Raw genomic sequence first — 26,561 nt, forward strand, 5'->3', positions numbered from 1 at the left:
GTGTGGCTACATCGCATAGAGGAAGGGTATGTTAAAAACCTGAAGCTGCCTCACTAGCTAGTCCCAAAGGCTCTGTCATCCAGGTAGCCAGGACATGGCGAACGCTATTGGATCCAGTTCATGGAGGTGGATCAGTGAGGGAGGATAATCTGGATTGGGAGTCCTCGGGCAGTGGGAGTGGTACACCGACAGGTGAGACATGGTATCCCCATTCTCTCAACACCTTTTCCACATCCTACCACGTAGGATATTCCAAAACATTGCCCTCCCCCTTTTCTGACACAAACACTTTTGCACAACATGAAAGACAATGGACTAACACCAGAGCCATTTACCTGACATGTAACAATACAAGGGTCAGTTAACGTCAGGCAATTTACCAGAATCACACACACCTGATGGCACTTTCCCTTCCCCACAGAGATAAAATGTGGAGCACGAGAGCACAGGATGAGCAAGGCAGACCGCACTACGTGAGAGCTAACTCAGCACAGCAGTTCAAGAGGAGGAGAAAGACAGCGCAGACAAAGTGGCTGACAAGGAGAGAAGCAGCCTCGCCCTTTCTAACCGAGGCCAGAGAATCAGGAGTTTTGTTAATAGGGGTTGTGAGAGAATTGAAAATGGCCAGGGTAATGTCTTTCAGAAGGTAGTGTTTGGATTTTGGGGGACTCTTGGCTGCACTGGGTGATTGAGCATGCTGAGCATTGTGGAATAGCCCACAATTTGGATTCCTTGAATTCAAAGTGTTCTGGTATGGAGTGTGAGACCTGAAGTAGGTTGACTTGCTCCCATTTTGTGGAAGGTCATTATTATCATTCATTGTGGTGGGAACACTTTGGGGAATGTGACTTGAATTTCATTGCAGTTTGCAATAATGGACACATTGGCAAAGTCGAAGGAAATGTTCCCTAATTCAAAAACAATTTTTTTCACGCATTGCGCAGAGACATATGTGGATGAGCTTCCAGTTCATTTGGTCTGCAAATGGAAAAAGTGAGGTGCAACATCAATAAAGCTGTGTGTGCTTTTGTTAGTGATTTTGGCATGACATCACTTCATAATGAGAACGGAATTTGACAGGGCCAACATTTTTTCATCAAGATGGAGTTCATCTAACTGATGTGGGTAATCACATTTTTGTGGAAAACATTTAAAATGCTTTGAAGCAGTTTTTGTGCAAGTGAGAAGAAATAATGATATTCAGTGAAATGTTTTCTTAGTTCAGTTTATAAAACCAAAAATAAAAAACAATATAAAACTCACCTAAAAAGGTTCTTTAAGGCTTCCATTTTGTGTACCCTCGACTCCATCTTTGGACTAGGCCTCACTGCGATAATACGAAAAGGCTTCTCTAAACTCTGCAACACCACGCACACCGCGCTCATGGCCCCCACCTTTTCACACTGTGCTCGAAAGCTTTGCAGCTCCATTCTCACGGCTGAGCCATATTTAATTGCAACAAGTGTACCGAGGTAACATCTCACTCTTCCTCTGAGATCATTGTCCCATGTGTGAACCGGTTCAAACCATGCCCTGTAGCTCATCCATCTCCACAAACCTGCCCGTGCCCTCTTACCCCTGCTGTTGGAAAATTACTGCCACTACAACCCTGTGTGCCTGCAAGGTATTCTCTTGATGTACCAGATGCGTGACCCCACTGTGAATCCCACCCCAGTGTGCCCCCACTAACACCAAGCCTCTCTCGCAGTATATTGCACCCTAGAACTAACAAATGTCAGAATGTTGTATAGCCGCTTTGATGCATCTGGACCCACCCCACAGCCAATGTTATCTTACTGACCAGGAACCTAAACCCAGTACTTCATATAAGCCCCAATAAATAATGCTGTGATCATATGTGCATGATTTATAGATCTATGATGATGTACTCAAAAGAACTGTAGTGACTATTATTTAGTGCATGTCTAATGGTAGTATCTCATGTTAGCATAGTTAGGGCTGGCCCTACCACACCGCAACCTGACCCTCACCCCTCCTGGACGCTGGCAGCCAGACAACATGACATTCACCCTCCCACCAACTGGGCCACAAATCTGGAAAAAGCAGTGCCTACACCGACATATGTGCCTTCACCTTCCAGCCAACCCTGCACTGTTGTAGTACCCTATATTAGTTGCATCATTTATGACAATGTTTTCCTTTATAATTCTTTGTAAGTGTGTTGTACGCCAGAGTACTCTTGGGCAGCAGAGTTCCCTGAATGCCAATTTTACATTAAAAAAACTTAACTCTCGCAGCCTGTTCTCTTAGTCTCATTCCCCATTGGGGTTTGTCCCATTTATTGGTATTGTATGTGTTAGACAGGGAGTGAGCCTATACATTTGGTGACCCCCGCGACATGATTGGGACAGGTGCCCCGAGGCCCTGCGCCATACGACGAGATCCAGGACAGCCTGGCTGATAGATAAAGTTAAGAATGTCGAATACTAGAAACTTCATTGGAGTGACGAGGATGAGATAAGTTATAAAACCTTGAAGCAGACGCTGTGTCAGAACCAAATCCTAACACTAGTTGACTTCTCCAAGGAGTTTGGCTTACAGACAGATACCTCCCTTACAGGCTTAGGAGACGTCCTGTCCCATAGTATTCACCAGCTGCAAGCTGTTCCCATGTGGAAAAAAATTACTCGGTGTTGGAATTGGAGGCCCTGGCCATCAAGTGGGCCATTATACATCTTAGGTACTACCTATTGGGATGAAAGTTCACACTCATTACAGACCACGCACCTGTTTGGATTAGCCAAGGCAAAGACTCCAACTCTTGGGCCATGCAATGGTTTCTAGAGCTACAACCCCATTGTTTCACTGTTGAACAACGGAAAGGAAAAGACCAGAGAAATGTAAATTTTCTTTCCCGGTTCCCCTGTGAAACAAGTGTGGCTACATCGCATAGAGGAAGGGTATGTTAGAAACCTGAAGCTGTCTCACTAGCTAGTCCCAAAGGATCTGTCATCCAGGGGGCCAGGACATGGCGAATGCTATTGGATCCAGTTCATGGAGGTGGATCAGTGAGGGAGGATAATCTGGATCGGGGGTCCTCGGGCAGTGGGAGTGGTACACCGACAGGTGAGACATGGTATCCCCATTCTCTCAACACCTTTTCCACATCCTACCACGTAGGATATTCCAAAACATTGCCCTCCCCCTTTTCTGACACAAACACTTTTGCACAACATGAAAGACAATGGACTAACACCAGAGCCATTTACCTGACATGTCACAATACAAGGGTCAGGTAATGTCAGGCAATTTACCAGAATCACACACGCCTGGTGGCACTTTCCCTTCCCCACAGAGATAAAATGTGGAGCACGAGAGCACAGGATGAGCAACGCAGACCGCACTACGTGAGAGCTAACTCAGCACAGCAGTTCAAGAGGAGGAGAAAGACAGCACAGACAAAGAGGCTGACAAGGAGAGAAGCAACCTTGCCCTTTCAAACCAAGGCCAGAGAATCAGGAGTTTTGTTAATAGGGGTTTGTGAGAGAATTGAAAATGGCCAGGGAAATGTCTTTCAGAAGGTAGTGTTTGGATTTTGGGGGACTCTTGGCTGTACTGGGTGATTGAGTATGCTGAGCATTGTGGAATAGCCCACAATTTGGATTCCTTGAATTCAAAGTGTTCTGGCATGGAGTGTGAGACCTGAAGTAGGTTGACTTGCTCCCATTTTGTGCAAGGTCATTATTATCATTCATTGTGGTGGGAACACTTTGGGGAATGTGACTGGAATTTCATTGCAGTTTGCAATAATGGACACATTGGCAAAGTTGAAGGAAATGTTCCCTAATTCAAAAACTATTTTTTCACGCATTGCGCAAAGACATATGTGGATGAGCTTCCAGTTTATTTGGTCTGCAAATGGAAAAAGTGAGGCGCAACATCAATAAAGCAGTGTGTGCTTTCGTTTGTGATTTTGGCATGACATCACTTCATAATGAAAACAGAATTTGTCAGGGCCAACATTTTTTCGTCATGATGGAGTTCATCTAACTGATGTGGGTAATCAGATTTTTGTGGAAAACATTCAAAATGCTTTGAAGCAGTTGTTTTGCAAGTGAGAAGAAATAATGATATTCAGTGAAATGTTTTCTTAGTTCAGTTTGTAAAATCAAAAAAAAAATAAATATATAAAACTCACCTAAAAAGGTTCTTTAAGGCTTCCATTTTGTGTACCCTCGACTCCATCTTTGGACTAGGCCTCACAGTGATAATACGAAAAGGCTTCTCTAAACTCTGCAACACCATGCACACCGCGCTCATGGCCCCGACCTTTTCTCACTGTGCTCGAAAGCTTTGCAGCTCCATTCTCACGGCTGAGCCAGATATAATTGCAACAAATATACCAATGTAACATCTCACCCTTCCTCTGAGATCATTGCCCCATGTGTGAACTGGTTCAAACCATGCCCTGTAGCTCATCTGAAGTGGGAGAATGGAAAACCAGACTCCCGTCCTTCACCTCTCGCGCTTGGCCTAGAGGGTCGCGGCCCAGACACCCGCCACGAGAAGAGTTTGCCCATTTACCAGATGACCAAATACCCTGGTACAGAAACATACGGATGTGTCCATCTGCCTGCCCAACAGCCCGCACTGGCCATGCCGACACCTGCGGCACGGACCAACTAGACTGAAATCTACACATCGTTAGAGATGCCATGACGACCTAGATAACGGGAAGCACCGCTGAACTATTATACACGCTGAACATTTCCACACCAATCTACACGAAGAACATACTCAGTGCTCTGACGTAGGCGACAGGCTTATTCACGGACGTGCATCTTTATTATTTTTACATAGGCTTTCAGAATGCAGAAACGCAAGACGCACCATGAGCTCATTTATAACGCTTGCTCACGCTTCTCTTGAAACCCGTTACCATCATGAGAGATATAATGGAAACACGATACTGGCCATGAAACTGTATGCCACTATAACCTAAAGCATCCATGCACTAAATGGATTACTCGTGCACCAGGCCCAAGTAGGCCCCAAGCAAGAGTTCCCGTGGACATTAACAAAGCAAAAGTCAGGTTGCTGAGCCTGCAGAAAGAACCCAGTGGAGCAACCAGCCAAGGTCGTAATGTTGCAAACCCACAGTCAAGAAACAAATCTTCAAAGGCACGATGTTGCAACCTCGCACTCCACGTACCAATGTTAAAATCATATCTGCAAATTAAACCAGACATACAGTGGAAAAACAATATTAATTGTGCAGAATTATGCCTCAAACACGGTCCCTCCCCACGTGACCAAGCCGAACCTGACGAGATGCCAAAACCCAGGAGAGAAAAGGCGTCTGGGTACCTCGCTACGAGACGCAGGCCGACACACTTGAAAGGCTCAATGGACACCTGCTACAGTGGGAACGGTCAGTCTCCCACCTATGAATAAATCCTCACATTGCCTGCACGTACCCATATTGAAACACTGTTGCAACCACAGGTGCACCGTGTGCTGGGAACAACGGTGGTCCCAGGCTGGGGAGCTCACGGATGCACCAATCAGAACATGAGGTTCTTATCTCAGACGTCAGTAACGTTAGCCAATCCTCAGGGGTCTTCATGTAACAATTCTTATGTATCTAATTGTAGGGACAACCCAGATATACCACCTGACTACACCTTAACCACTAATATCATTCTCTATAGGCGTACTATACTAACCCCACCACTCGAGCAACCAATCAAGAGTGGCGATAGGTTCTTTTGGTAACTTTTTGGAATGACGCAAGTAGCGCGTCATAATGTAGTAAAAAGGGCCTGCGAGCCCCACTATTGTGTGTGTGTCAGGACGAACGCGTACGCTCCTTGACCCATCCCTGCCGTTTGCATAATAAACGACAGAAGTTGCCTTGCTCCTTGTGTGTGCCTCATACTCTGTCTCGATCCGAGATATACACGGGAGGAGTTGGGGCCTCCCTGCCCGGAGGTCTGCGGACGGCCCGGCCGACCCCGGCAGAATCCCCCCCGACAAGTTGGAGGCACTGCTGAGATCTGTTTAAGATCGACTTTTATTTTTTATTTTTCCAGGCACTCCCGTTGCGGGGAGGCCCGGCGGCGCGGCCCCCTCTGCCGTTGCCCCCTTCTGAGGACTACAGGACCATCGCGGAGCTGCGAGAGGACCGGACAGCGCAATCCGGATATTGGCCCTCGGGAGCCGGTTGAGAAGTATCCCGCCCGCGGTCGGCGAGTGTCCAGACGTGGTCCAGACGAGGGGAGGTGGCGAGCCGCTTGGAGGGGTGCACGCAGTCGAGCGGCCCTGCATCGAGGGAACTTGGTGAGCATGACACGCACAACAAGCAATGCGAAATTGTGAGGGAGGGGGCGGAAGTAAATAAGGGAGGAGGGAGGTATTGTAAAAAGGTGGGGTGAAGGTTTAATTGAGTGATGATAATGGAATGAATGGTAGTGAATTGAGTGCGAGAGAAGGCGGCTAACGTTACGCGAAAGAGGGGGGCAGGGCACGAGAACAACACGTGCAGACGCTCGCAACAAAAAGCTAACGTTACGCGAAAGAGGGGGGCGGGGCACGAAAACATCACGTGCAGCCGCTCGAAAGACACTGATTGGCCTAAATCGCGACTACGTGTGAGGGTGGGTGTGTGTGGTTTCCTACGATTTGACATTTATCATTCAATGAGTAGATGAGGTTCCCTATTGTTCGAGCAAGAAACTCGATAGGTAGATGAGGTTCCCTATTGTTCGAGCAAGAAACTCGATAGGTAGATGACGTTTCCCTGTGGGCGGTGGCTAGTTACGTAGTTGCCCAAAACGGAAGATAATTGGCTGGTTAAGCCCTCCTGTTGAGGGGCGTATCACACGCGAGGCGACGCAGCGTGCGCAGTCCGGTTATAGTATTGATGAGATTACCTTGTTCCAGGAGAGACAGGAAGACAGCTGTAGGGTTAGCGGGGTAGATTGCAAGTGTATTTTGAATTTAAAGAACATAACACGAATATACCAGTAGTTCGAAGAAATAGGTGACGTCACCAGTAGGGATTTAGTAAGATATCGTGAACACAAGAAGCTTTGGGTTTGACATTGGTGGGGAAGAGAAACATGATAAAGGAGCGGACACGGAGATAAACGATAAACGAGTGGATCAAAGAGGAGAAGGGGAAGGGGGCGTGGCTGCGCACGGAGAACGCCGGCCACGGCAAGTGTAAAGGTGGGAGGAGAACGGGGAAAAAGGACGACTGTGTAAGATCGTCGTAAGGGGTACGCAGCTGCAGGGGGCTGCGTGCGCTTCGGCCGCAGGGGGCCGTAGGGGAAGGAATATAATATAACATCATAAATATATTTGTTTTATAATTTTTTTTTTTTTTTGTGTGATTATTATGATTGCATAATTTGTCAAAGGATTGTCGTAAGTCCCCACACTTGCGGGGCAAGGTAAGCAATAAAAGGTTGTATGTTGCAAACTGGTAGCAAGGGGAAGGGTAAGAAAGGGTGCGCTAGTATGTCAGACGGGAGAGGGTTGGGAGGGTGGGGGAATACCCTCACTACCCCACTACAACATATATGCACCACACTGCCACCACATAGGGAGAAGTTAATTAAGTACAGCATAGAGTGGACCCAGGGGACGGACAACAAAATGTTGACACCATGGCCGCCTAATGGTAGCTTTGACCCATATGCCCAACATTCACTATTAAACCATCTGCACAATACATACAAGGGGAAGAAGTTGGCAAACCATGTGGAGGTGTTTAACTTATGGAGGATGTTCCAGGGGTCTAGACCAGGACCAAATGGAATGTTCACTATGGGGGAAACACCGGAAGAAAAGGAGATTAAGAAAGAAGGAACGGATGGGGAAAAGGAGAGTGAAGGAACAAAGAATATGGGGAATGAAAAATTGGGTGGAGGAAAGGTTGATAAATTAGCTGACATAAAACAGGAACCGAGCAATGAGATACCCTTAACACCGGGAGTGAAAACAGAGGGGGGAGGGTTGTACCCTTTAAGAGAATTAGGAGAAATAAAAGGACAGTTAAGGGCGGCTGAAGGATACTCAAACCCGGCATACAGCCCTCCACCATATGTGGCTCATGGAAAGATACCAATGGGGGACGGGAGGAGAGAAGAGCAGACTGTAGAGATAGGAAACGATGAGTGGGTAGCTGCACAGATATTGTTGAAATTACGAGGATCACTAACTGGAGAGGAAAGGGAGGCGGTAAAGAGAACAAACGAGGATAGTGAAAGAGAGAGTGAAATGAGGGGAGAGGAGCTGCTACGGCAGAAGGAAGAGATTTTGGAGGAAAGATTAGCTAAACTAAGGGATGAGCAGAATGAACTGATAAAACAACTTGAGGGGGAGGAAAGAGAGAGAGTGAGGAAAAGGAAAGAAGATAAGGACGAATTGGAAAAATTAAGGGAGCAAAGTGAGGAGAGAAAGAGGGAAGCTGTAAGGGTAAAAGCAGCAGCAGAAAGGGTATCAAGAGTAGTGATGAGGGAGAAGAAGAAGGAAGAAGAAGAAAATGAAAAGGAAATGGAAATATGGAGGAGGAGGATAATATCAGAGACAGCTAAAAAATATGAAGAGGGGAAGGTAATAGAGAGTATAGTAGAAAGAGAAAGGGTGAAATGGGAAAGGAGGAGAGAGGATGAAAGGATATTGGAACAGATGAGCAACGAAGTAATGGAGGAATTAAAAAGGAAAAGAGAGGAAAATAGTAGGGAGATGGAGGAGAGGAGTGAAGGGGAGAGAGAAGAGAGTAAGAGGGAGAGTGAAAGATGGGGAGAAGTATATAAAAATAGAGAGGTAGCAACAACGTCAGCACTAAGGGGAACAGGTGGTAACAACGGAAAGGAAGAGGGAGACCTAATAGACTTAAAAACTGTAACAATAAAAGGAAAAAAAGGCAGAGTGGGGGGCGCAATTTATGAATGATTTTTGTAGTGAGGATGGAAGGAAGAGTGAAAGGGAAAGCTTAGATAAGCTATACCTCACTAGAACAAACATAGATTCGCCATGGGTGAGTAGAAGATGGGAGGAGCTGGAGAGAAGTAAGGAGGAAGTGAAAAGAATGGGAGAAACACAAACTAACGAACACACGCCACCGACGCTCACCAACCAACACACGCCACCCACATCACCATCACGCTCTCTAACGCCACACCCCACATGTTCAACAACTGCACGCTCTCTGCACAGAATAAAGCTCGCACCCTTCATGGACGAAGTTACACCTTATGCATGTCGGCTTAGGGACCTCCCTAGTCGCAGGCAAGACAGGCAAACAGACGTGCCAATATTGAACACAGGAAAGGATGAAAAAAGGGGAAAGGAAGAAGAGGGAGGTAGGAGAAGAGGTAGTAAGGAAGGATTTGAAGTAGTAAAAGGAATGGGGGAAGAGGAGGGGTGTGAAGAGTTAACATCATGGAGCATAAAGGATGACACAAGACAGAATGTAATGCCACTGCTGGAGAGAGGAGGGGTTAGACCACAATATGTACCTTGGAAACATACGGATAAGGAAAACATAAAATGTAGGCTCCCATCATTAAGTGGAGGTGCGGGTAAATGGATATATGAAATGGAAAAACACACCGCAGGACAGAAACTAGCAGTGGGAGATGTTAAGGGCCTGTTAATATCAATATTAGGGGATAGAGCGGATGACATTTGGAAAAGAGCGGGATTCCATGGGGTAACAATAACAAACACATCGCATGATGGGGCACCATTTGCAAACTGCAGACATGCGCTATGGCAGGCACTAAGAGTGCAGTACCCAGACACATCAGACATAGGAGCCATTACTTCCCGTAAGATGGGTGAGAACGAGGATCCTGTTGATTATATCCAGGATATTCAAGAGAAGTGGCGCATGGAAACTAGAGAACAATGGGACAAAACACCAGCCATATTTTATCATATACTAGTACAAGGGCTCCCAGAAGGAGTTCAGAGACAATTAAAGAAAGTAGTGGGGATGGAAGCAAAACCATGGCCGGAAATACAACTGACTATAGTACATCACTGTAGAACATGGCAAGGAAAAATGAAACAAAAGGAAGAGGACAGGAAAACAGAAGAGGCCAAATTAGTACAGAAAAAACTTACTAAATATACCATGGAAGGGGCACTAATAACTGCGCCAACACCAATGGCCCAAAGCCCAACGCAAGTAGTGGCTGCACAAAATCCAGCTCAAATAGCGCCTCCACAAGAGGTAATAGAGCAAGTGCTGCCTCTGCAATCACACGCACAGAACATGGGAGGAGGGTACCCAATGCAAGGAGCTGGGTATTATAATTATAATAGAGGGAGAGGAGGGTTTATGAGGGGAAGAGGATACGGATATAATACCCAACAACAGGCTGGGGGACTCAGAAATAATTACCAGACAGGGCAACCAGTATACCAGGACAACACAGGGAACTTCCCATGGCAAAACAGGGAACCACCCGTGTGTTGGAGCTGCGGACTATTAGGACACATGTCACGTACATGCAGGGTCAGGCCAGGAACACCAGCATGGAACGAACAAGCACAACATAGGACATCACAAGAACAGCAGGGCATACAACCACAGCAGATGTCACCACAAGGGAGTGACCAACACTATTCCCTACCACAACAACAAATAAAACAATACCTGCCACAAGTAACTGGTGCAGTGTTAATACAACCACCACCACAACCTGAACGAACGCAATTGGGTGGGGTGACGGTGTTGGGGCACAACCCTTACACAGGGAATGGCCAGTCATTGTACCCCCAATAGGACAGCCCACAGACGGCCTTGGTGTGTCCCATCCTGTCAGTAACACCTAATAGTGCGGAGGAGCCACGCATAGAGGTAACGATAGGTGACAAAAAATTATCATTCCTTGTTGACACCGGGGCGACCCGGTCTTGCATAAGGGAAGGTAAGTTTAAGATGTCAGGCGAAGCCATGAACACACAAGGGTTTTCTGGGGCTAAAGGGTTGGTTCCATTTACTGATAACGTTCCGCTATCTATTGGAGATTACGATCTGTCAGTACCACTTTTGTATTATAGTGCCTCACCAGTAAACATACTGGGGAGGGACATAATGAACAGATTAAATATGACGATCTCCTTTACAGAGGATGGCATAATTTGCTCTACTCCAGGGATTAACATGCTTGCAGCACGACAGATTTTGCAAGCATACTGTGGACAGATAGCGATCAGGGCGGAGCCGGTAGACGGCGAGCTATTCCAGTACGGAACAGACATGGCATTTGCATGGATGCCAGGGATAGGAGGGAAAATATGGAGGAGACCAGCAGCCTATCTATTCCGACCAGAAACACCAGCTAATGAACTGGAAGGGAAGGTCATTGCAGTGGACATTGAGAGCATTATTGCAACAGCTGATTATGTTGCTGTGCACGCCCAAGATAAAGAAGGGAGAGCATGGAGGGCGGTGATAGCACTAGCAGAAGGATGTAGGCTGACCCAGGTGTCAGATGAAGAGTTGTTTTCAGAAGAAAAGGAGGAAAATGAAATGGTGTTCATGATGAGTGTAGAAATGTGGCTAACAGTGGCTCACAAACAAGTGGCACAGAAAATTGCAATGGCACTTGAGGCACCCGCTGGCACACCAGTCCCATTTTTTAAAGAAGATATGTCAAAGGTGCCAAAATCATTATGGACTATTAGCCCTTATGATGTAGGATGCATTAAAAGCATAGGGGGTGTAAAGATAAAATTAAAAAAGGGTGCCATACTACCAAGAGTGAAACAATACCCATTGTCAAGAGAGGCAGATGAGGGCATATATGAAACCATAACAGCCCTTATAAACAATGGCATATTGGTCCCCTCAGAATCCCCATGCAACACAGCTGTGTACCCGGTGCGCAAGGCTAAAGGAGGGTCTTGGCGGTTCATACAGGACCTCAGACCGTTGAACAACATAGTAGAAGCAGAGTATCCAGTAACAGCAAACCCGGCCACAATTTTGTGTGGCATTCCAGCAGAAGCATCACGGTTTACAGTGATTGACCTTAAAAATGCTTTTTTCTCAATACCATTACACCCAGACTCACAAGACTTGACAAGCTTCACTTACCGAAATAGGAAGTGGAAACATACCAGATTACCACAGGGATATTGTGAATCACCTTCAATTTTCAATAGGGTAATACAGATGGATTTGGGTAACGTTGAGTTGGAAAGCACAGTGTTACAGTATGTGGATGACATAATAATTTGCAGTACAAATGAAGATAAATGTAGAGAGGACTCATTAAAAATGTTGACGATATTGGCTGAAAAGGGGTACAAGGTAGACATGGAAAAGATACAATACTGTCAGGAACAGGTACTTTACATTGGCCAACTGATATCACAATATGGAAGAAGGATTGCACCACAAAGAGCACAGGCAATATCAGGCACTCCCGTGCCACAGACTGTAAGAGAACTGCAGCAATTTCTGGGACTGTGCAACTACTGTAGAGCATGGGTATTTGATTACAGCTCTTACATAGGACCCCTGCTTGAGGGTTTGAAGGAAGCAAATAAAGGGGAGAAAAAGTTGGGATGGACTATGGAAATGAAGGAGGCATTTGATGAATTAAAAGAAGCGATATCAACTGCTCCAGTACTAGCATCCCCAGACTATGAGCGACGATTTTTTATATTTTCACATTGCGACTCAGCAGTAATGAAAGCAGTATTGGCCCAAAAGACTAGCATGGGCTATAAACCAGTAGCATTTTACAGCGGTCACTTAGATCCAATAATGTTAGGACAATTCTCTTGCGAACAAGGTCTTGCTGCAGCTGCATTTGCAGTAGAAAAAGCATCATCAATAACTATGGGGTGTCCAACTACACTATTTGTAGAACATGCACTATTTGCGATATTGAATAAACCTAAGTCCACACTGACGACACAGAGGGCAACAGGTTATGAGATTATTTTGTCCAAAGCTGAACTGGCAATTGTTAGATGTAGCACGGTTAACCCTGCAAGGTTCTTAGCAGAAGTAATTGAAGAGGGAGATTACGCCCACGACTGCACCCAAGTAACTGAGATGTACTCATGTACTAGGAAAGTTGAAGAAAACGCACTAGAGGGAGGTGAGCTTTTGTTTATTGATGGGTCATCAACTATTGATCAAGGAGACGGGATAAGGAGGACTGGGGCAGCAGTAGTACAAATGATGGAAGCGCCAGTGTGTGTGGCTATTAAGTGTGTACAATTACCACAGCATTACTCTGCTCAAGCGGCGGAACTGGTTGCACTCATATTGGCACTAAAGGAAAGTTTTAATAAAAAAGTTACCATATATTCCGACAGTGCATATGTTACATCCACTGTCCACTCAGGGCTATCAAAGTGGAGAAGAAGAGGGTTTAGGAGAGCTGACGGCACTCCAGTACAACATGCCCTCTTGTTGGCTGAACTAATTGAAGTAATAAACGATCCCCAAGAACTAGCCCTAGTAAAATGCACAGCACACACCAATGGAGAAGACTATATATCAAAAGGAAATGCAGCAGCAGACGCACATGCAAAATATGCTGCATATTTTGGTGAGATATGGAACCCCACAGACTCACAGAGAGGGAGAGGGAGGGGAATAGCGAGGGAGATGTTAATAAAAGAAGGGTACACCCATCTCCCAGCCACCCAGATTATGGAGTTACAAGCGGCTGCACCAATGGCCGAAAAAGAAGTATGGGTGAAAAGAGGATGCACAATGTCACCAACCGACGCACTATGGCGCCAGGGTGGCACTGGGAAAGTTGTAATACCATTGGCATTGTTAAATACCGCCTTGAACCAATTACATCACCCTGCCCATACAGGCAAAGAAATAATAGCAGCACGAATTAGAGAAGATTGGTTCTGTCCCGAGTTAACATCCCATGTGTCAAATTTTATCAGCAATTGCCTTACATGTCAACAGTTCACGGCCGGTCATACTTTAAAGGTGATAAGAGGTACCATACCCCGACCAGAAGGACCTTTTCGGCACCTCCACATTGACTATGTTGATATGATCAACATTTGTCAAGGCAATAGATACATGATAGTAGTAGTATGCCCATTTTCTAGGTGGATCGAAGCAGGGCCCTGTTCACACCCTGATGCGTTTAGAGCAGCCAAATTTATAGTAAGGGAGGTATTCCCCAGGTGGGGAGTGTGCGAGGTGTTAAGATCAGACAACGGACCCCATTTCGCAAATGAAATGTTCCAGCATATCACATCCCTACTGAACATTAAACACAAATTTGCATGTGCGTACCACCCACAGGCCAATGGTGTATGTGAACGCCTGAATGGCCTATTGAAGGAGGCAATTGCTAAAATACAGCAAACAACAAAGAAAAGTTGGTTGTATTGCCTTCCGTTAGCACTGTTCGAACTTAGAAACAGGCCAGGGTCCGACCACCACCTCACCCCACACGAGGTGGTTACTGGACGCCAAATGCGCCTTCCCCTAACACCAACGTCAAGGGCATTCACCGACCAAGAAAGTTCTGCGAATGTGTTAGGTGATGAAATGTATCAATATGTGTCTTCTTTGATTACTAGCGTTGTGTTTGTGTCTCAACAGCTCGAGCGCACACGGGGCGGGTCCACCAGCAACCAAGAAATAGACGAAAATACAGAATTGGGAAAGGAGAACTTGTGCCAACTTGCCAAAGGTGACCACGTACTACTTCGAAATTTTAATAGAAGGTGGAACCAGCAGAGGTTCACTGGCCCCCATTTAGTAGAGGACGTATCAACAAGAGCAGTAAAACTAAAGGATAAGCGTGCGTGGAACCACCTGCATGATGTAAAAATCTACAAACTGCAGACCCGCCCCAGCGCCAACGACAGGTCCATTGGAAAAACGCCAACAACATCCCCGGCAGCGGAAGAAAACACAACCACAGACAACGACCCAATTGTTCCCTCGGAGAGAATAACGGACGAAGAAGGGGGCGATCCCCACACTGCCCACCCCATGGTCACACGTTCAAAGAGTAAAACTGCTCCCGCCATCTGAGCAAACCCCCCCCCCATTGACTACTAAATACAATTGTAATAAAAACTAAGGACTTCGCTTGCACCAATACACATGTAAACACGTGAATGTTCTCTTTTTCTCTCGCACATACAGGAGCTGCGTAATATTGTATTGTTAAGAAAAGTTATCTAACAAATTCAGTGTGCAGGCGTAGATGGTGCTGCCAGACGATAGTTACCCAGAAGAATTGTCACACCAATTTGTATACGAAATAAAAAGGCCAACATACTTAAAAAAGAAAAGGGTACGTGTATACTACACGGCCTTCCTCCTGGCCATAGAAAATTACATGCCCCACCTCCGCCCATACTTGCCGGTCTTGAGAGACCGATCACTTAGAGTAGCGTGGGAGCAACTCTTCACCTGGGCACTGAATGACTATTTGATAGGGAGAGCTTAATGAAACAAAACTAACATTTAATAACAAGCACTTTTTGAGAATTTTTAGGCGGGCAACTTTAACGTCGCAAGAATACGCTGCCAGGACTGCAGCAAGGTAAGAGCAAAAATGTCGGTGAGGTTAGCATATGTAATAAAAATAATAGGGATTTTTATGATCACCGGAGTTTTGGCTGCCTCTGTATGGCAGTACAGCTATGCTATGAGTTTTTTTGCTGCACCCAAACCTAATGTACCCCACCTCCCTGCTGCAACAGGTGTTACGTCAGGTGGTAACAGTAACAATGAACAAAAGCGAAATAAAGTTAAACGCAGCACATACTCAGACAATAAAGGTATTGATAATTATGTACAAGATTCAGCACACGTCACAAACAACATATGGTACCAGCACATGACCCGCATTGGTAAGCAGACAACTGAGGATAGCTGTTACGTTTGCTCATTAATACCATACGCCATGAGCGCTTCACGAACATTTGTTGCCACAGAAATAGATGAAAAAACAGCACAGTGCATAATATATTTGGCCCTGTTCCAAACAAAAGGAAGATTCCAAGGAACAGTAGTGCACATGACATGGAAAACACGAGACTCATACCCATATGAAAACAACTTCCTCAAGACCTATCTGAGTTATCACAAGACCAGTTTACATGCTGAAGCATTCAGATACATAACAAGTGGCCCTGAAAAAGGAGAAACAAAGAAGGTAACACTGCAGTATCTACCATGTGATTGGTACGCCACGGAAGTTCCGGGTAAACAAGGATGCTGGGAGAGGCCATTACTGACGATAACAGGAAAGGTGTTCCTGGGTACAAGCTGGGAGATAGGAGTGGTTGGCAGCAACATGGTAACAAAAGAAACTATCTCAACCATCGAGACACACAATCATCGATGTTGGACGACATGGATCAAATATGTACCAATGCTCACGTGGGTAGAAGAAGATGAAGACCCGATAACTATATTACCATTGACTGCGCCCAAAGTATGTTACCAGCATAAAGGAGAGGTGGACGTGGGATATAACACCAATTGTGCAAGTGTGATGGAGTTACCTGAGGGGGGAGCGGGAACAGCAGTAATAATGGACCATTATTGGGCCTGCGGAGAAAAGGCATATCATACACTGCCTCCCCTGTGGAGTGGTGTGTGCACAATGGTACACGTCAATGTACCATCACTAGTGGTACCTAAGAAGCATGTCGATGTGGCGAAATTTCCGAAAATGGATGAAGGAGACAGGAGAAGAAAGAGATCTGCACCACTCCAGAAGGAGCAAGAAAACAGGACCAACAGCAATGATACTGTCCTAAACAGGAGAAAAAGACAAGGAGAGCCATTAACAGGAAATTATCTGTGGGGAAGGTCGGAAACGGAACTAACCTCAATACCGCCAGAACACAGACTATTCAGCAGAGCAGCAATGTTCTTCTCCTCAATAATACATCCGGGACTGCAGGCATACGCAAACGCAAAATGGCTGCAAATAACCAGATGGGAACTAATGATGACCATAAATTCGACAGTAAATGGGTTTAACGCAATTAAAGAGGAGCTGCGAGCTGTAAGGATGGTAGCACTACAGAACAGATATGTATTGGACCTTCTCACAGCAATGGAAGGAGGAGTTTGTGCAAAGATAGGACAATCATGCTGCACGTTCATACCTGCCAACGATGCCGACAATGGTACACTAACAGAAGCAGTTTCACAATTGGCCCAGATGCACTCCAAAATGATGGACGAAAGTAACGGCGTAAACAAGGATAAAAGCTGGTTTTCACTATTATGGTCATGGATGCCATCTTGGCTGTCAGATGGACTGAAAATAATAGTGGGATGTGCTATTTTGGCTGGAGCTGCACTGATAATAATTAGATTTTGGAAAGCCCGGAAGGCGCGCTCAACTGATGAGTTGCTGGAAATGGTGGGAATGCACCCCTTGATGCCAGCGGATGACGGCCAGCACACAGGTGTGATAATACACGAAAGGGAGAAGTTGCGCACCCAAATCATCGCCAATCATCTAGACCCACCATCAGTGAAGATCGAGAACCCAAGGAACCCTAGGAGCTACATAGGAAGATGGGTGTACTGTACTCCTGGAGGAACATGCGAATACATGTATTGGTCATTTGAAGATCACGTAAACCATTATGGACATCTCGGAGGGATAACCAAGATATGGAGAGTAAGAGGAGATAACGAGAAGGATATGTTTGTGGTCGACAAGTCGACCAGAGGGGGGACTGAAGTGGGAGAATGGAAAACCAGACTCCCGTCCTTCACCTCTCGCGCTTGGCCTAGAGGGTCGCGGCCCAGACACCCGCCACGAGAAGAGTTTGCCCATTTACCAGATGACCAAATACCCTGGTACAGAAACATACGGATGTGTCCATCTGCCTGCCCAACAGCCCGCACTGGCCATGCCGACACCTGCGGCACGGACCAACTAGACTGAAATCTACACATCGTTAGAGATGCCATGACGACCTAGATAACGGGAAGCACCGCTGAACTATTATACACGCTGAACATTTCCACACCAATCTACACGAAGAACATACTCAGTGCTCTGACGTAGGCGACAGGCTTATTCACGGACGTGCATCTTTATTATTTTTACATAGGCTTTCAGAATGCAGAAACGCAAGACGCACCATGAGCTCATTTATAACGCTTGCTCACGCTTCTCTTGAAACCCGTTACCATCATGAGAGATATAATGGAAACACGATACTGGCCATGAAACTGTATGCCACTATAACCTAAAGCATCCATGCACTAAATGGATTACTCGTGCACCAGGCCCAAGTAGGCCCCAAGCAAGAGTTCCCGTGGACATTAACAAAGCAAAAGTCAGGTTGCTGAGCCTGCAGAAAGAACCCAGTGGAGCAACCAGCCAAGGTCGTAATGTTGCAAACCCACAGTCAAGAAACAAATCTTCAAAGGCACGATGTTGCAACCTCGCACTCCACGTACCAATGTTAAAATCATATCTGCAAATTAAACCAGACATACAGTGGAAAAACAATATTAATTGTGCAGAATTATGCCTCAAACACGGTCCCTCCCCACGTGACCAAGCCGAACCTGACGAGATGCCAAAACCCAGGAGAGAAAAGGCGTCTGGGTACCTCGCTACGAGACGCAGGCCGACACACTTGAAAGGCTCAATGGACACCTGCTACAGTGGGAACGGTCAGTCTCCCACCTATGAATAAATCCTCACATTGCCTGCACGTACCCATATTGAAACACTGTTGCAACCACAGGTGCACCGTGTGCTGGGAACAACGGTGGTCCCAGGCTGGGGAGCTCACGGATGCACCAATCAGAACATGAGGTTCTTATCTCAGACGTCAGTAACGTTAGCCAATCCTCAGGGGTCTTCATGTAACAATTCTTATGTATCTAATTGTAGGGACAACCCAGATATACCACCTGACTACACCTTAACCACTAATATCATTCTCTATAGGCGTACTATACTAACCCCACCACTCGAGCAACCAATCAAGAGTGGCGATAGGTTCTTTTGGTAACTTTTTGGAATGACGCAAGTAGCGCGTCATAATGTAGTAAAAAGGGCCTGCGAGCCCCACTATTGTGTGTGTGTCAGGACGAACGCGTACGCTCCTTGACCCATCCCTGCCGTTTGCATAATAAACGACAGAAGTTGCCTTGCTCCTTGTGTGTGCCTCATACTCTGTCTCGATCCGAGATATACACGGGAGGAGTTGGGGCCTCCCTGCCCGGAGGTCTGCGGACGGCCCGGCCGACCCCGGCAGAATCCCCCCCGACAAGTTGCCCGTGCCCTCTTACCCCCGCTGTTGGAAAATTACTGCCACTACAACCCTGTGTGCCTGCAAGGTATTCTCTTGATGTACCAGATGCGTGACCCCACTGTGAATCCCACCCCAGTGTGCCCCCCGCTAACACCAAAACTCTCTCGCAGTATATTGCACCCTAGAACTAACAAATGTCAGAATGTCTTATAGCCTCTTTGATGCATCTGGACCCACCCCACAGCCAATGTTATCTTACTGACCAGGATCCTAAACCCAGTACTTCATATAAGCCCCAATAAATAATGCTGTGATTATATGTGCACGATTTATAGATCTATGATGATGTACTCAAAAGAACTGTAGTGACTATTATTTAGTGCATGTCTAATGGTAGTATCTCATGTTAGCATAGTTAGGGCTTGCCCTACCACACCGCGATCTGACCCTCACTCCTCCGGGACGCTGGCAGACAGACAACGTGATGTTCACCCTCCCACCAACCGGGCTACAAATCTTGAAAAAGCAGTGCCTACACCTACATATGTGCCTTCACCTTCCAGCCAACTCTGCACTGTTGTAGTACCCTATGTTAGTTGCATCATTTATGACAATGTTTTCCTTTATAATTCTTTGTAAGTGTGTTGTACGCCAGAGTACTCTCAGGCAGCAGAGTTCCCTGGATGCCAATTTTACATTATCAAAACTTAACTCTCGCAGCCTGTTCTCTTAGTCTCATTCCCCATGGGGGTGTGTCTCATTTATTGGTATTGCATGTCTTAGACGGGGAGTGAGCCTATACATTTGGTGACCCCCGCGACATGATTGGGACAGGTGCCCCGAGGCCCTGTGCCATACGGCGAGATCCGGGATGCCCCCAGCAAAACCATCGCCTCTGCGGTTGTCCAGTTTGCGTGCACAAACAAGAGGTTCCACGGGTTCCTGTTTTCCAAATACCCAACTAAAACTGCTCGCCAAGGCGGGTCACAGCTTGGTTGGGGTGCGGACCAGAGTGTGGACAGACCGTGAACAGTGGCTCTCGGACCACCCTACTGAACACGTGAGTACTAGTTGCAAGACTTTTAGGGGAGTAAGGGAGGATTGGGAAAAGGGCATAACAAAGCAAAAAGAGAGAAAATAGGGGAAGGTAAAAACAGAATCTGAGGGTACAGTTAGGGTCTGTGTGAATGTGACTGGGGCTTTTTCTTATCTATCCTTTATATGGCAATTAGCTTGTTGTGGAAATGGAGGTAAAAAGAGTATGGGATCCTAGCTCCGAAGGGCGGTAGAAGGCAGCACCGCATTGTATTGTCTTGACCAGTGCAGGTGAATAAGAGGAGATAAAGAGGAAAAAGTAGGAGTCTCATATATTTAGTAGACTCGGAGTAGTAATTTATAATATTCTTTTTCCATGTGAGCAGAATCTTTGGAGAGGTAGCCTAAGGGGGCTCAGAGGTGGGGAGTGTCTGAGACAATAAGAACGAGGGACAATAAACTAAAGTAATTGGTAAAAAAGGGGTAAAAAGAGAAAGGGAGTATATGTTACATCTTCAATGTGCTAAAGTTTTTCGTCAATGTGTTAACGTTTTTCATGTTGGTTTGTCAGTAAGTACATATGTATCTGTGCACACACCAAAATAAGACCTGATGAGAAACATTGGTAAATAGTTTATGATTTGCATTGGCAAATACATTGCGATTTTTTCCAAAAAGGTGTAAGCAAAAAAGATTGTGATATTGTTTGATATTGATGGTGAAACAAGATTGAACAAGGGTGTTAAAGGAAGGATGTCACTCTGTAATTGACATTGTGTAATTATACCCTGAGAAAAAAGAAGTGAACATAAGTAAGTGCAAGAAATACGGTATTATGTGAGGGACTACACCATTAGCACATATCTGTCAACACCTTCCTTTGTATAGTGACAAAATACAAAATTATCATGATCAGTGGGTGGTGAAAATAAAAGGTGAGGTTGTATCGCCCATATGGCTGGAAGGAGGGTCCTTTGAGAAGCGTGTATTGTATCTAGTGTCGACACATCTGCTAGCAAGATACAGGGGAAAGCAATTGCAAAACAGAAGGGAGGTACTAGATTTATGACGAATGTTCGAAGAGGTAGCACCTAGCGGTGAGGTAAGTAAAGGCACAGTACCCGAGAAAGAAAAGGTCCCAGAGGGAGGAGAGGGTGCTGCAGGGGAAGAATGCACCATAAAAACAAAAGATAATGATCTCACTAGAATGTATCCATTATTGACAAGGCCCGCAGTGGGTTACAGTGAGCCCCAGTATGTGCCAGCAGCCACCACAACAGCCCCCCCAGCAGCAGCGGCTGCCACAGCCCCACCAACATATGAAACAGGAGGTTTATCTGGGCCAACTAGTGCCCCTCCAGTGAACTTATTGCGGCTAACAGTCGACTTAGATAGACAGCTCGCACATGCACAGATGGAAATAACACGATACCACCATTGACAGCAGCGGACCTCACCCCTCCACCAAGTGTCACAGGGGAATGTACACCTTCCCCGCCGCCGCCTGAGCCAATACCAAAAGGACATGAGCAAGAGTGGCAATCAGGAGAGTTCCTGTTCCACCTAAATGGCAAACCCGTAAAAATAATAAGACCTACAACCCCAGACAGCCAAAGAGGGGAGGGACAAGGAGACAGAGAGTCAGAAGGGGAGATAGAGGAATTATGGAGTGACCTAGATGAATATGAGGAAGGGGTGACAGCAGTGGGGCCTCCACTGCCCTTCCCATTCGACCAAGCAGATGAAAGAGCTGTGCAAAGGTGGCAAGAAAGGTTAAGGAAAAGGATGGGGAACATGCTGATAAGTAAAACAAAGAAGGGAACAGTAAGTAAGAAAGAAGGTAAAGCAAAACTACAGATGCCACTGATACACAAGGGAGCAGGGAGGCCACACTACATCCGATGGGCTCAGATGGACAATAATAACCTATTGAAACTTCTCCCTCAACTTTCAGGTGGGGCAGGAAAGTGGATACATGCATTTAAGAAAAACACAGCCGGAGTGCCCTTAGCCATAGGGGATGTAAAAACTTTACTGGTATCCACAGTGGGTTACCAAGCAGACACAGTATGGGTGAAGGTGGGGTTCCGGGAGTGACAATGAATTGTGACCGCCATGATGGGTCCCCATTCAATAACGTTAGGGCACAAGTGTGGGATGCATTGCGAAGGACATTTCCAGACACTCCCGACTTACACTTAGTGATGCAATGCACTATGGGAGAGGAGGAGGAGCCTACACAATGTATCCTTTGGGTGCAAGAGCTGTGGAGATCTGAAACAGGCACGCAGTGAGACCAATCCACTGCCTTATTCTATTTCATAATCAAAACAGGACTCCCAAAGGAGGTACAGAAGGCCTTGGATAAAATAGCTGGGATAGTAGCCAAAGGCTGGCCAGAGATTCAGAGCATAATTGTGCACCATTGTAGGAGGATCAAAGAAAGAGAAAAAGAGATAGCTCAGAGTAGGTTGGCAGATGAAGCAAGGCTAGTACAAAACAAATCAGTGAAGGTCACAGCAATTAATGCAGCAACGTCTACTGACAGACAGGGGGAAGGAGAGGAGGGGGTAGAGAATACACCAGCAAGGATGGCTGCAACGTGGGCTGCAAATGGACTGGAGCAATGGGACGGAGAGGAGCAGTATGGAGGTCCCCAGTTGCAAGGAAGACCTGCAAGAGGACTAGGTGGGTACCGAGGATCAAGAGGGGGGTTCCATGGAATGGAAATAGAGGATTTGGAGAGCCAGGGATGAGGGGAGGACCACAAGGGTCATGTTGAAATTGCAGAAGGTGGGGACATTTTTTGAGAAAATGCAGAATGCAACTAATGGGCTATTACCAAGGGCAGCCCCCAATTGGAAACAAGCAGCAGTACGGTCACCCACACCCAGGCAGTCCATATGGGTTGCCTATTAGATGGAATGGGCAGAATGAACAATACAATAATGAGCCACTGCATAGGGAGCCACAAGTGCAACAAAGACGACAACCACAGCAGAGAGATATGCAGCAACAAATGGCAAGACAGAACACTATGGGTAATGCCAACACTAACATTTTTGCAACATCTGCAAATGTTGCGCCGGCGCCTTTTTGCGGCGCAGCAGTAGTAGGGGACAATGTATTCTCTGTTCCAGGAACAGAGAAATATGCATATTAGGACAGCCCACAGAAAGCACTTGTGTGTCCAGTCCTATCCCCCACCCTACGTGCAGAAGAGGAACCACTAGTGGGGGCAGACATAGTCAAAAAACAGTTCATCTTTATGGTGGACTCGGGAGCTGAAAAATCGTGTCGTATGAAAGGCCGGTTCCGCAAGGGTTCTCTGGGGCTATTTTAAAAGTTCCTTACACAAAAGATCTTGACATAACGGTGGGAGGAAAAATCGTGTGAGCACCTCTACTATATCACAAAGACTTGCGAATAAATTTGTTGGGGAGAGACCTCTTGATTAAATTGAACATGCCTATTTCATTTATCGAGCGAGGGATAGTGTGTTCCACCCCAAGAGTGTGCCTAGTATGGGCAATGCTGATGATTAGCACCATGACCAACAAAATTGTGGTAAGAGGGGTGCCCATAGACATGGATACTCGCCAGAATGGTACCAGAGAGAACAAGAAAGGAATGGAAAGTGCCCTCAGATTTTATCTTCCACCCAATCGTGAACACATATGTTGTACCAGGCACCATTGTGAATATAGACCTAGAAGGGATACAGGTTTCAAGTAAACGTATTGCAGTAATAGGACTGAACACACATGGATGCGAATGGAGAACAGTATTATGCATAGACCCAAATATAATGTTGCACGATTTAACTGATGAGGAATTGTTCACTGACAATGAGACTGATGGGGAAATAATAATGGAGATAAGTGTGCCATGTGACATTATGATCCAACACAGGGAAATACACAACCCCCTGATGGCCAGTGTAAATGTGCCACCCACCATATTTGAAGAAGACATGGAAAATGTCCTGCCAGAAATATGGACAACTGGCCGCCATGATGTGGGGCTCTTACAAGAGGTAACACACATCAAAAATAAACCTGAAGCCAGGTGCAATACCACATAGAGTAAAACAATACCCACTATCAAGGGAGGCAGAGGAAGGGACACGCAAAACAATAAAATGCTTTACTACAACAATGGATATTAGTGCCATCCACTTCACCATGCAACACAGCAATTTTTCCTACCAAGAAAGCAATGGGCGGTGCTTGGAGGCTGATCCAGGGACTACGCCCACTTAATGACATCATACAGAATGAGTTCCCATTAGTACCTAACCCTGCATCCATTTTGTGTAGCATACTCAAAGATGCCACCTGCTTTACATTAGTGGATTTAAAAAATGCCCTTTTCTCAATATCACTTGACCCAAGCTGTCAGTACCTCACAGCGTTCACACTAGGGGGGAAAATATATGACCATTGTAGATTGCCACAGGGATATTGTGAAAGCTCAAGCATTTTCAACAGAATCTTGCACAAAGATCTTGGCAACATTGATGTAGAGAGCACAAAAATACAGTACGTGGACGATCTACTCGTCTGCAGTAAAAGAGAAGAACAGTGCAGGACTGATTCGATCACATTATTAAATTTACTAGCTACAAAAGGATATAAGGTGGACAAGGGGAAGCTGCAATATTGCCTATCAGAAATTATCTATTTAGGACAGCTGATTTCAAAAGATGGCAAGATAATTTTACCAGATAGAGCAGCAGCAATACGCCACCTGACGATACTAAAGACAGTGAAAGACATGCAGAAATTTCTCAGCATCTGCAATTACTGCTGTGCCTGGATACTTGATTATGCAGCATACACGCGCCCATTGTTACAGGCCCCGGAGGAAACACAAAAGAATAATGTCCCGCTAAAATGGACAGGCGAGATGATAACACAATATTTCAAATTAAAGGACCTTATTGCAAAGGCACCAGTTCTAGCGAACACCAACTATGATCAGGAGTTTTACCTGTTTTCCCACTGCAATGGCATTATGACTGCAGTATTGACCCAGAAGACATCACTAGGCCACAAGCCATTGGCCTACTATAGTGGTACATTAGATTCAGTGATGCAGGGCCACTTTGCATGCAAACATGCTCTCGCTGCAGTGGCCTTCGCAATAGAAAAAAGCGCCACCATCGTGATGGGATGCTCAGTGACCCTATATGCAGAACACTCACTGTTTGCAATCTTAGAATGTTCCAAATCTACATTAACAACACAGAGGGCAACATCCTATGAACCTATAATATCCAGCCCAAACGTTCATGTGGTGTGATGCAAGACAGTAAACCCAGCTATATTCATTACTGAACCATGTACAGTTGAGGATATACAAGAACATGATTGCACAACATATGGGGTAGAGGAAGATGATATTCCCAAAGCAAGCGAACATGCATTACAGGAGGGGGAAATATACTTCGTAGATGGGTCAGCATCAATAGCCAGCAACACAGGAGAAAAGCATGAAGGGGTGGCGGTTGTAAGAATGGAAGAAGAAGGGTATGACATTATTGTACAGAAACGCCTTCCCTCTCATTATTCGGCTCAAGCAGCAGAACTAACAGTGCTAATTGAATCGCTGCACACAGCGAAAGGATGTGCGGTAACAATATACTCTGATTCAGCATATGCCACCACGATAGTGCATTCAGGGTTGTCACGATGGCGACGAAGAGGGTTTCGGAGGGCAGATGGTTCACCAGTACAACATGCAGCCCTACTAAACAAACTGATAGAATCATTAGCAGAACCATCAGTGGTAGCAATGGTGAAGTGCCAAGCACATACCAACAACACAGACGCTAGCTCATTGGGAAACGCAGCGGCCGATGCCGCAGTGAAAGACACTGCATATTTCAATATTCTGCAAGCACTAGAGTGCACTGTTAGAAGATCCAGTACTGATACACAAGAGGAGGGATACAGCCATACACCAATTGCCCAAATAATAGAGCTCCAAAAACGTGCACCAGCCAAAGAACAAGAGTTGTGGGGAAACAGAGGGTGTAAACAATCCCTAACAGATCTAATATGGAGACAGGAACTAACAGGGAAGGTGATAATGCCAGTGGAGTTACTAGAGCTAGCATTTCAACAACTACACTTTCCGACACATGTAGCTAAACAACACATTGCAGCTCAGATACAGGAACATTGGTTCGATCCAAATCTGCAGGAGCACTTGTCAAAATTCACAATAGAATGCACAACGTGTCAGACATAAAGTTCAGGAATGACACTAAGGACGTTGTGCGGAACACT

The sequence above is a fragment of the Ambystoma mexicanum genome, chromosome 10 (genome assembly GCF_040938575.1).
Source record: "Ambystoma mexicanum isolate Mex_15411 chromosome 10, UKY_AmexF1_1, whole genome shotgun sequence".
In the NCBI taxonomy this organism is placed as follows: Eukaryota; Metazoa; Chordata; class Amphibia; order Caudata; family Ambystomatidae; genus Ambystoma; species Ambystoma mexicanum.